A 9,860-nucleotide genomic window follows, 5' to 3' on the forward strand; every position below is an offset into this window, starting at 1 on the left:
GTGACTGCCCATTATCACTTGTCCTACTGCTTGGCACCACTAGAAAGAGCCTGGCTCCATTGCCTTGGCACCTTCCCTTCAGATAATTATAGACATTGATGAGGTCTCCTCTCTGTTGTCTCTTCTTGAGGCTGAACAGGCTCAGCTCCCTCTGCCTTTCCTCTTCAAATGCTCCAGTCCCCTCATCATCTTTGTAGCCTCTGCTTCCCCACTCCAGGAGCTCCATGTCTCTCATATTCTGAGGAGCCCAGAACTGGACACAGCACTCCGGGTGTGGCCTCAGCAGGGCTGAGTACAGGGGCAGGATCACCTCCCATGACCTGCTGGCAATGCTCTTCCCAATGCCCCCCAGGATACCATTGGCATTCCTGGTGGTCAGAAGGACACACTGCTGGCTCATGGACAGCTTCTTGTCTACCAGGTTCTTCTCCACAGGGACCCCCAGGTTCTTTTCCACAGAGCTGCTCCCCAGCAGGTCAGCCCCAGGTACCTGAGGCTGTTCCTCCCCAGGTGCAGGACCCTTCATTTGCCTTTGTCGACTTTCAGACGGTTCTTCTCTGCCCATCTCTCCAACCTGCCGAGGTCCTTCTGAAGGGCTGCACAGCACTCCAGAGCATTGGCCATTCCTCCCAGCGTTGTGTTCTCAGTGAATTTGCTGAGCAGGAATCTGCCCCTTCACCCATGTCATCCAACTCGAAACAGTTCTGGGCCCAGTACCGAGCCTTGGGGAGCACTGCCAGTGTCCCTGGATAGAACTACAGTGTCCCTGACAGAACTACATCTCCTGCCAGTAGAGGCAAGAGCATTCCTTGCCTTTAGCCGTACCCCCTTGCAAAGCAGCGCTGCTCACGCTTTCAGCTCCTCACTCCAGCAGCTCCACAGCTGCCCCCGAGGCCGACAGCGCCCACACCGCGGCTGCCATGGCAGCCGGGGACAAACAGCGACAATCCGCGGAGTGTCCCACAGAAACCAGAGAGGCACAGGGGTGGTCAGGCGGCCGCGAATACGGTAGATTATGAACAGGAGATGCCCCTTTCCTTTTCTTATACAGAGCTTTCAAGGCAACCAGCCCAACCAGGGAGTGCCCACTGGCACCCCCAGGAAACTCGGGGTGGGGCTGCGGGCGCAGCGCGGCCCCGGGCAGGAGCAGAGCTCTGTGCTGTGGGAAGGACGGCGCGGCCCCGGGCAGGAGCAGAGCTGGGTGCTGTGGGAAGGACGGCGCGGCCCCGGGCAGGAGCAGAGCTGGGTGCTGTGGGAAGGACGGCGCGGCCCCGGGCAGGAGCAGAGCTGGGTGCTGTGGGAAGGACGGCGCGGCCCCGGGCAGGAGCAGGGCTGTGTCCTGTGGGAAGGACGGCGCGGCCCCGGCCCCGGCCCCCCCCCGCTCACCTGCGAGCCCCGGCCGCGCCGCCCTCGGCCCCGACGGTTTCAAACTGCCGGAGCGGAAGAGGAACCACGGCTGCGATAGGCTCAGGGTTCCTTTGCAAAGCACCCTCCGATTGGGCGGCTTGGAGGCGAAACAGCCAATCGAATCGCTAGGCCGGGGGCGCGCACGCAGCCAGCCCCGCCCCGCCCGCGGGCGCCTCCTGCCGCACGTTGATTGGCGGGGTTGGCCGGGTGCCGGCGGGGGCGCGCGGCGCTTCCCGAGCCGAGCCGTACCGCGCCGCGCCGTGCCGTGCCGTGCCGTGCCGGGCCGTGCGGGGCCGCGCCGTGCCGTGCCGCGCCGCGCCGTGCCGCGCCGTGCCGCGCCCGGGTGCCGCGGGCCCGCATTGCCCGTCCGCGCCCCGCGCCGGCGGCCCTGGCAGTGCCGGGGAGGGCACCGTGCCAGGTTGAGCTGTGGTGGGGGGCCTGGGTTTCTGCGTGTTGGACAGCAGCTGCTGACGGGCATTCCTGTGGAGAATGAAGATTTTAAAAAAAGGGGGGAAAAAAAAGGAGACGGAGAAAGATAATTCCTTGGTGGAATTCCTTCATTCTTAAGCGCTTCCATCTGTGCTAGTAATGAAGCTATAAACCGTCGCCGGGCAGGGTTTCCAAATAATTTGTGCAGTAATGCTGCAGAATGGGGTCTTGGCTTGTAGTTTCCAGCATTCCTCTCCAGGACAGGCTTTCCCTAAAACTCTGCGTAGGCAGGCGGGATGGATTCCGGAGCTAATCCACAGCTTGCGGCAGGGCTGTGTGTCACACACCGCACCGGGACAAATAACTCTCCTCGCTGCCGTCTCTGCGCTGTAATAGACAGAAATACAACAGCGGGTTTTGAGGATTTTAACATCAGGCATCAAAGAGTAGAGAGTCCTTCCGTTTTCCAGCGTTCTTTTAACTTGATAGCATCGTAATTGATCTTTCCGTAATGCAAGCTGTGACACTGAAAATGATGCACTATTATTTAAAAATTATTTACAGCACTGAGCTCCGGCTACAGCATGGCACTGAGCATGCTAGTACCACAAGCCTTCTGGTCAAGCTCTATAATATGAGATCTTACCTTATATAGCACCAATATTTTGTCTGATAATGTGAAAAAGATAGGTTGGGCATAAAATATGCAGATAAATACAAAACTGTAACTTGTTATTTGCCCTTTATAAATATTCACAGCAGTACATGTACCTTGTTCCAGAATATTTTGCCCTTGTGAAACAGTTGAGCAAGTAAGGACCACCAAAAAATTTCACCTCTCTTAGAGGCATTTAAGACCTCCTAAAGTGAGCCTTTTCACACAGTAGAAGCCTACTTCAACATTTGTTGAAGTTCTCATTTAGACAAAGTGGCAATGGAGGGTTGTTTTTAACTGCAGTATCTGATAAGATCAGCATGATTTGATGAGAAAAAATTCCAGCCTGAGGAGTCACTGACTGTGCAGTCATTTTGTTTCATTAAGGCCTACAATGACATAGGTTTATGTTAGTTCCAGAAACATATAATGGAAGGGCTGCATTTGCAGATGGATTTCAGTAAGCATGAAGGAGTGTGTGGTTTCAGAAATACATATTTTTTAAAATCAATTTGGTTGCAAATATCTATGATAGGATCAGTTCCAGTTAAGATTAAATTTGGGTTAAAAAGGAACTGCATTTTGTAACGACTACAGGAGCACTGGCCTGAGACCTTTTCCCATTCCCTTTTTTGAGTGCTGAAGTGAACCTGTCATTCACATATTGGTAACCAATGTCCACACTAAAGCAAAGCATACCTTATTTTCCCTTGCCACAACTGGCTTTTCCCAAAGCTCATAGCTGAGGGAGGATGTTGCAATAAACCAGAAAACCAAAGTATTTCTGTACAAAGTGGAGTGGAGTTGTTGCTGTACCCTAACAGCAATGAATTTGTAGGATTGGATCATCCCTTAACTCTAAAATAAGCTTCATGAGACCTAATACTGTTTGTGACTGGGATGAGTTGACCTTCATGGTAAAGGGCAGGAGGCACTTGGCATTTGTAGCCATGAACCATGGAAGATGTCTGGTCACAGGATCTCCTCTACGCATGTCTGTTGTTCTAGGAGGCTGCACTCAGCTATGAGTGAGAGAGAATATCTTCCAAAGACCAACTCAAATCATGGAATCCAGACGAGCCCTTCTGAGACTTCTAACTACTAAAGCAACCTCCAAATCTACCTTTTTTTCTGAGTGTGTTTCACATAAGGTCACAAGAACTGGTGCATGCTCGTGAAAAAGATCACATTTCCTGTCTCAGACCAAACTATTTATTTATAAAAATTGAGAGATTACACGTGTTTCTATCATGCTTTTCATGTTAATTTGTTTTGTATGCTGCTGGTGTAAAATATATGATGAATTTTTCTTCATAAAATAGTTTTTAAATACATGACTACCAGTGGAACAGGAAAGATCGCCTTTAAATATGTGTTTAGCTTTCAGTCTTACATCTTTGGAAAAATACAGACATTTGAAAATGGAAGGAGTTTGCTATGGGTACTCAAACCAGTCTTTGTGATGCAAACATCTACTGCTACATTGTAATTAGATGGATAAAAAGCAAAGGAGATCAAATGGTATCAAGCTGATTACTAGTATAAAGGGATAATTGTAGGTAGTTAGAGACCAATGAAATGACAATAATTACCCTATTCCCACACTGGGTATTTTATGGTGTGTCTGATTAAACCTTCTGTTGAAACTTTCTGATTTTGAATTGTATTTAAAAAATACCTTCCATCTTTCATGTTGGAGTCTATTGTACAATAGAATGTACAATTATTTTCACAGAATGAAGGAGAGTTTTCTATGCTTTTATGACCACATATGTTGATCTGCTGCTGCTCTACCAAGAAAATGCTGCAGTAGTGGTTGGAGTCAGGAAAAGTATGCTTGTCTGTGCAGATTAAGAATTAGTTTTGAAGCAGGTGCTGTTCTGAGCTTTTGAAGAAAACAGGTAGAAGGGAGTCAGGAGTCTGAACTGATTGAATGTCATTAACACATCTAATGCCAAAAAGTCACCTTTTCTTTCCTTGAAACAGTTTTTGAGGAATTCAAAGTTAAAAACAAACATCATCCAGTTTGTATGAAACAGTAATGAATTTTTATTGTTTTCTGTAGTTCTGTAGGTTGCTGAAACACATCTCCAGTGTTTTCTATTTCCCCCTGTATGTTATCATGATTATGTGATGGAAGACTAGATATTTTGTTATAACTTAAGAGTGGATACAGAGTGGTTATTGTTTGACTCTCCCAGATTATCTATTTTAGTGTTTGCTGTGTAAACACAAGATCTATCTCCTGTCATGTGGAGGGCTAGAGGCAGCCCTGGCTTCTAGGTAGGTCTGTGCCTTGTGCAGTGTGGTCTCACCATCTTTCCTGTGCTCCATGGCTTGAGGTGTCTCAGAGAGAGCTGTTGAGTGTCTGGAGGCAGAGAGCCAGGCAGAAGGCACTAAGCTACATCTCTTGGGGCTTTACATTCAAAGGACTGCCACATTATGGCTACTGCCTTGTGTAGTGCATGGGACCATTGTAATTGGGTGGTCCAGGACCATTCCTTTTCCACCACATGAACTGAAATATTAAATATATGGTTGACAGATCACTCATTTCGAGCCTTACAGTGATTTTTTTGTTCTGACTGCATTAAGAAATGTTTTTCAAAATACCATTATTTCATACAGAATTGAAATCCTTATTCTATATGAAAAATAATGTGTAACCACAGTGAATATGGGCAATATGGCAGTGCTGTTCCAGATATTTTGGAAATTACTGACATTTTTTCTTGTGATAATGCTGATAGTAGAAACAAACTTATGTTGTGAATATCGAACACCTCAGTGTTAAAGGGCTCTGTCTTCTATCTGTGATCCCCCTCTTGCCTTGTAAATACTCTTTTGACTATGCTGTCTCTTATATAATGGTTAGTGCATATATCAAATATATATTGATTTTCAGAAAAGTATCAAAGGGAATTGTAATCAGTATTTAGAGATTGAAAATAGTCTTGAGTCTAGTATTTGCTGTTATCTGAAAATATATTCTCCTTTTTTTTTTAACAGGTGTTTTAGCTTATACTTGACAGACACAAGACAATGTTGAAGAGCCTATAAATATGAAAGGCCCAGTGAGCATGTTCAGATGTATTTAAAATTTTTTCCCAGAGCATTTAAGTGTTTTTCACTCAAATAAGTGTTTTGACATCAGTCAGTCATCAGTCTTTTCCCCATCAGTGACAACCTATCATGACAGAATTTATGAAGAGATTTTTCATGAATAGCAAGGATGGTTTTTCTGCTATAATTACTTATTGACATGTTAGATAAAGATTTTCAGTTACACAGAAAAAAATGCTTCTCTTACAGTACCTTAGGTAAGTATGCATTCACCTGTTTTTCAAGCTTCTCTTTTTTTCAAGTGTGATAACAAAACAGATCTGTCGATACTTTTGCCAAAAAGCACCGGGAATATTTTTGTCTCCTTTTAAACTGTAGGGAACAGGTCAAATCTCTTCCCACAAGATATTAAAAGATCGACATCCCTAGAGATCTTTCAGTGACAGGGTGCACATGTACAACGTATTTGTGATGACATATTTAGCTGCAGGGGCAATAGAACACCACCATGCTCTAGAGTATTGAGGGACTGTAAAAGGCAAAGCATCTGCTGTCTTCCAAGACTAGCATTAGGACTTCCCACTGAAATATGCTACTGAAAATCATACATGAGGAATGAATGCTGGACTTGTCATAGTTCCTTGCAGCAGCATACAGGGTTTTACAGAAAGGTAGAAATATAATTCTTGTATGAGTTGGCAGCAATTAAACTGTTCCTGTTAAAAATAAGTTAAAGTTTTTCCAAGCTTGGTTGTACTAATAATCTGTTCCTAAGGAAAACACAATTTTTATTAATAAGAATTGTGATGTTTATTTCTATCTTTAAGAAATCTGCACACTGTTCTTGCTTTTGCCACTTTTGAGAGGTTCTTTACACAAAGGAGTACTAGGCAGGTTTTTTGGGTGATGTTTCCATCATAAAACACAGACACTTTTGCCAAATGAAGTGCAGGAAACGTTTGAAAGGTTAATGTGCAGTAGACAGTGACCCTTCCTCCAAGAGCTGCCCATTTACTTGAGAGACTGTGTAGCAGTCAGAATGTTTTAGCATCTCTTCAGCATCTTATGGCAGGACCAACATGTTGGCTGTTGACAGCTGTAAACATGCGTATTTGCGTTCTGGTTTGGATGCTCAGTTTCAGCTCCTTTGCCCGCAGCGGCCGCTTCCTTCCTCGCTGTTCTCGGGCGAGGTCTGCGGTGGCTGTGCTGCCCGCTCCGCCTCGCCGCGGGCTGCAGGGCGCGCTCCCGCAGCGGTTTGGGCCGAGCCGTGAGTCAGCAGCGCTGCCGGCACGGGCCGCGCGGAGCCGCGCCTCTGCAGTGACGCCGCCTTCGCTCACGCAGCGCTCGCCGAGGAGTTCTGCATCACCTCCGCACCAGGGGGCAACAAACCGTGCTGCTCTGCCCGTGATCTGGTGCGAAAGGCAAAAACGCTTACGATATGCAGCGTCCTGTAGAGCTCAGTCATTACAGATCTGATCCGCTACCCCTTCTTTCTGTTTTTGCTTTTTTAAAAATCAAATTAAGTGCTGTTATTACATTTATGTCTTATTATATTAATGTTGACAAAGACTGGTTAAATGACATTAACTATAAGGAGGAAGAAAAGAATTCAGTGGGATGGTCTAAATGATGTAAGAGTATGCACTAAAGGTACCTTTTAAGTTTTGGAGAGTGCTGTTGGCATTCATTTTAAGATGCAAAAAGGTACGTTACAACAGTTTTTTCTTTTAAATTTCCTGGAACCTAATTACTAAAAATTCTCTCCTCCACTAATAAAGAAAGATTCATAGTACTTGAAGGACTAGCACCTTCAATGTAGACTGTAATGAAAACTTTGGTCACTATTAAAAGGCCTTTCAAATAATGTTCAGATGTCTGTGACATTCAGGCTGAAATGTTTTGTGTGGTATTTATACTGCCGACTTAAGGCCTTTTCATTGCAGACATCTTCTGGGCTATTCATTGTGGATTCCCCTTATAGTTGCTTAAGGGACATCAGAGGTAGCCTCATCTGGAAAGTCTTCTAGTCTTTTGTACTCCTAGCAGAGACACAAGTGCCTGCAGGGTTCAGTTGATCTCATACATTTCTAAAAGGTCAGATGAATCATACCACAAAGTGCTTATTACTCTGTTGTACTGTAGAGTCTAGAAAACTAGTTCAGATATCTGCATTTTAGACATTTGCATTTCCTCAGATGATTCCAATCTTTTGAATGTAATTGTACTTCAAATGGAACTACAAGTTCTCAAAGGATTTGATTATTAAGCCACAATTTTTTTTTAGTTTGGCATCCAGAGTACAAGCCTGGCTTGGACATTGATCTGAGTAATTCCATCCATTTTTTGGAGTAAGGAGAGACAACTCCCACCGTATCAGGTGGAAGAGGTAGTGCCTGTTCCATTTCAGTTCACTGTATTCCCTTTATAAAAGCATAGTAAATACAATATAAGGGAAGAGATTTTGTTAAAGGCTTAAATGTCTAATTCATTAACATTTGTAAAACAAATGAAAAAGCAAAACATAGCTGTCTTCAAATAAAAGTCTGTGAAGTATTCAACATGCAGATAAATAAACTGAAAAATGAAATTTTTATGTAAGACAGTGTTATGAAAGAGAACAGGAAGATAGAGTGCTTATGAAAGGAATCATACAGACAAAACCAAATCCTTGAGTGTGAACTGAAATTAAGGGAGTAAAACTGCTTATGGAAATTTTTGCAGCCTTAAATTAAAGAAGGAGGAGAGGAAGGGATATGAAGGTGTGTGTATGTGTGTGTAGATAAGTGACAGCGTTTTGGGCAGAATGTCAAAAGATTTGACACTGGAGTGAAGCCCAACAGAACCAGTGACAGGGTGAAATGTAAGTGAGTATGTGACTACTTAGAATGGGTTGTTTAGTCAGCAAAGTCAGAGGCTGCTGTTCTGGAAATCCCACAAGAAAAACTGTTTTACTTACTAATTTTTGGAATTCATTAACTAATGAATTTACTAATAATGAAACCACACAAAAAAGTTTTCTTATTTCAAGTTGACTAGCAATGCTGGCACTCACAGACCATCTTTGATTATCTTTATAAGAAGACCTTGAGACAGTGATTGAAGGTTGAGGTGGCAAATGTAACTGAATACAGTGTTATCTCAAATGTATTATTATGTACATAAAATCATCTCTAACTCTGGTCATGCCATGTTGGTTTTTGAGCTGTCCATCTTTACCCGGGAACAAGGTCTTTGTTTGCAATAAGAGCATGAGTTTGATTCTTAATGATTGTTATCACTTCCTCTTACTATGATTAAACTGGAAAAAAAAATCAAAGAAAGGTAAAAAGGATGATCTAAGTCATGATGTTACAATAGGAATATTAATTAGGGAAACCAGCGTTCTTTACCCTGGAGAAAAGATTGTTCCATGGAAATGTTAAAGAGGGCTAAAAAACCCCAAATGGTATGAAGGTTGTGCATGAAGGGTTTCTTGTTTAGTCTCATTTCCAATTTAAAAAATGTTGAGAATCAGTTGAAGCTAACAGAAGCTTCATTCAAAGCAAGCAAGAAAGCTTGGTTCTTCATCTTGTTTTAGCACTTATATTATCTTTCTCAAGAAACTTTACAAATTCACTCTACACATTTTATGGGCCTTCAGAATAGTGGATAATTTAGAGAAGGAATAGCCACCAATACCTATTGAATAAAAAAAGACATTATCCCTGGCTAAGGAATTCCAAATGTTGCAAATTTTAGGTTATTTGGTGAAGTCTCATTATGTGCTGTATTGTTCCCTTTTTGCTTTGGGTGATCTTTTGGGGAATGGTTACTAAGCTTGATGAATCAGTAGCCTTTGCCCCGACCTAGAATCACCCTTATGTTAGAAACAAAGCTGATTTTAATTAATAATCAATTTATCCAGTAGTGTTAAAATCGTGTTAAAACACAACAAAAGTGTTTAATTTATATTGAGATATTTTTCAAGTAAATATATGAAATCTATCAGATTGCATTTAAGGTAGAGTGATTCCTTCTTATTCTATGTGTGAAGTACAATTTTCCAAATTGCAGTTTCAGGAATGTGCTTTAAAAGCTTGAAAAGTTTTGAATATGTCAGCCCTGGAGCAAAACTAGTGAAGATCATAAATAGGAGAATAAGTGGTGAAGGGGCATATTATCTTTAACTCTGCTGTTTTCTAGGTCTTAACTCTGATGTTTTCTTCCTCAAAAGCATCTATCTTGCCTTTCTTTTTGGTTTAGTTTGCTAGATTTTGTTTAGTTTCCTATCTCCCACTTGCTTCAGTGAGCAATAAGTGTATTTGTG

Source organism: Melozone crissalis, unplaced genomic scaffold (genome assembly GCF_028551555.1).
Source record: "Melozone crissalis strain CALT ecotype California unplaced genomic scaffold, PUWL_Pcris_2 ptg000005l_1, whole genome shotgun sequence".
NCBI classification, from domain to species: Eukaryota; Metazoa; Chordata; class Aves; order Passeriformes; family Passerellidae; genus Melozone; species Melozone crissalis.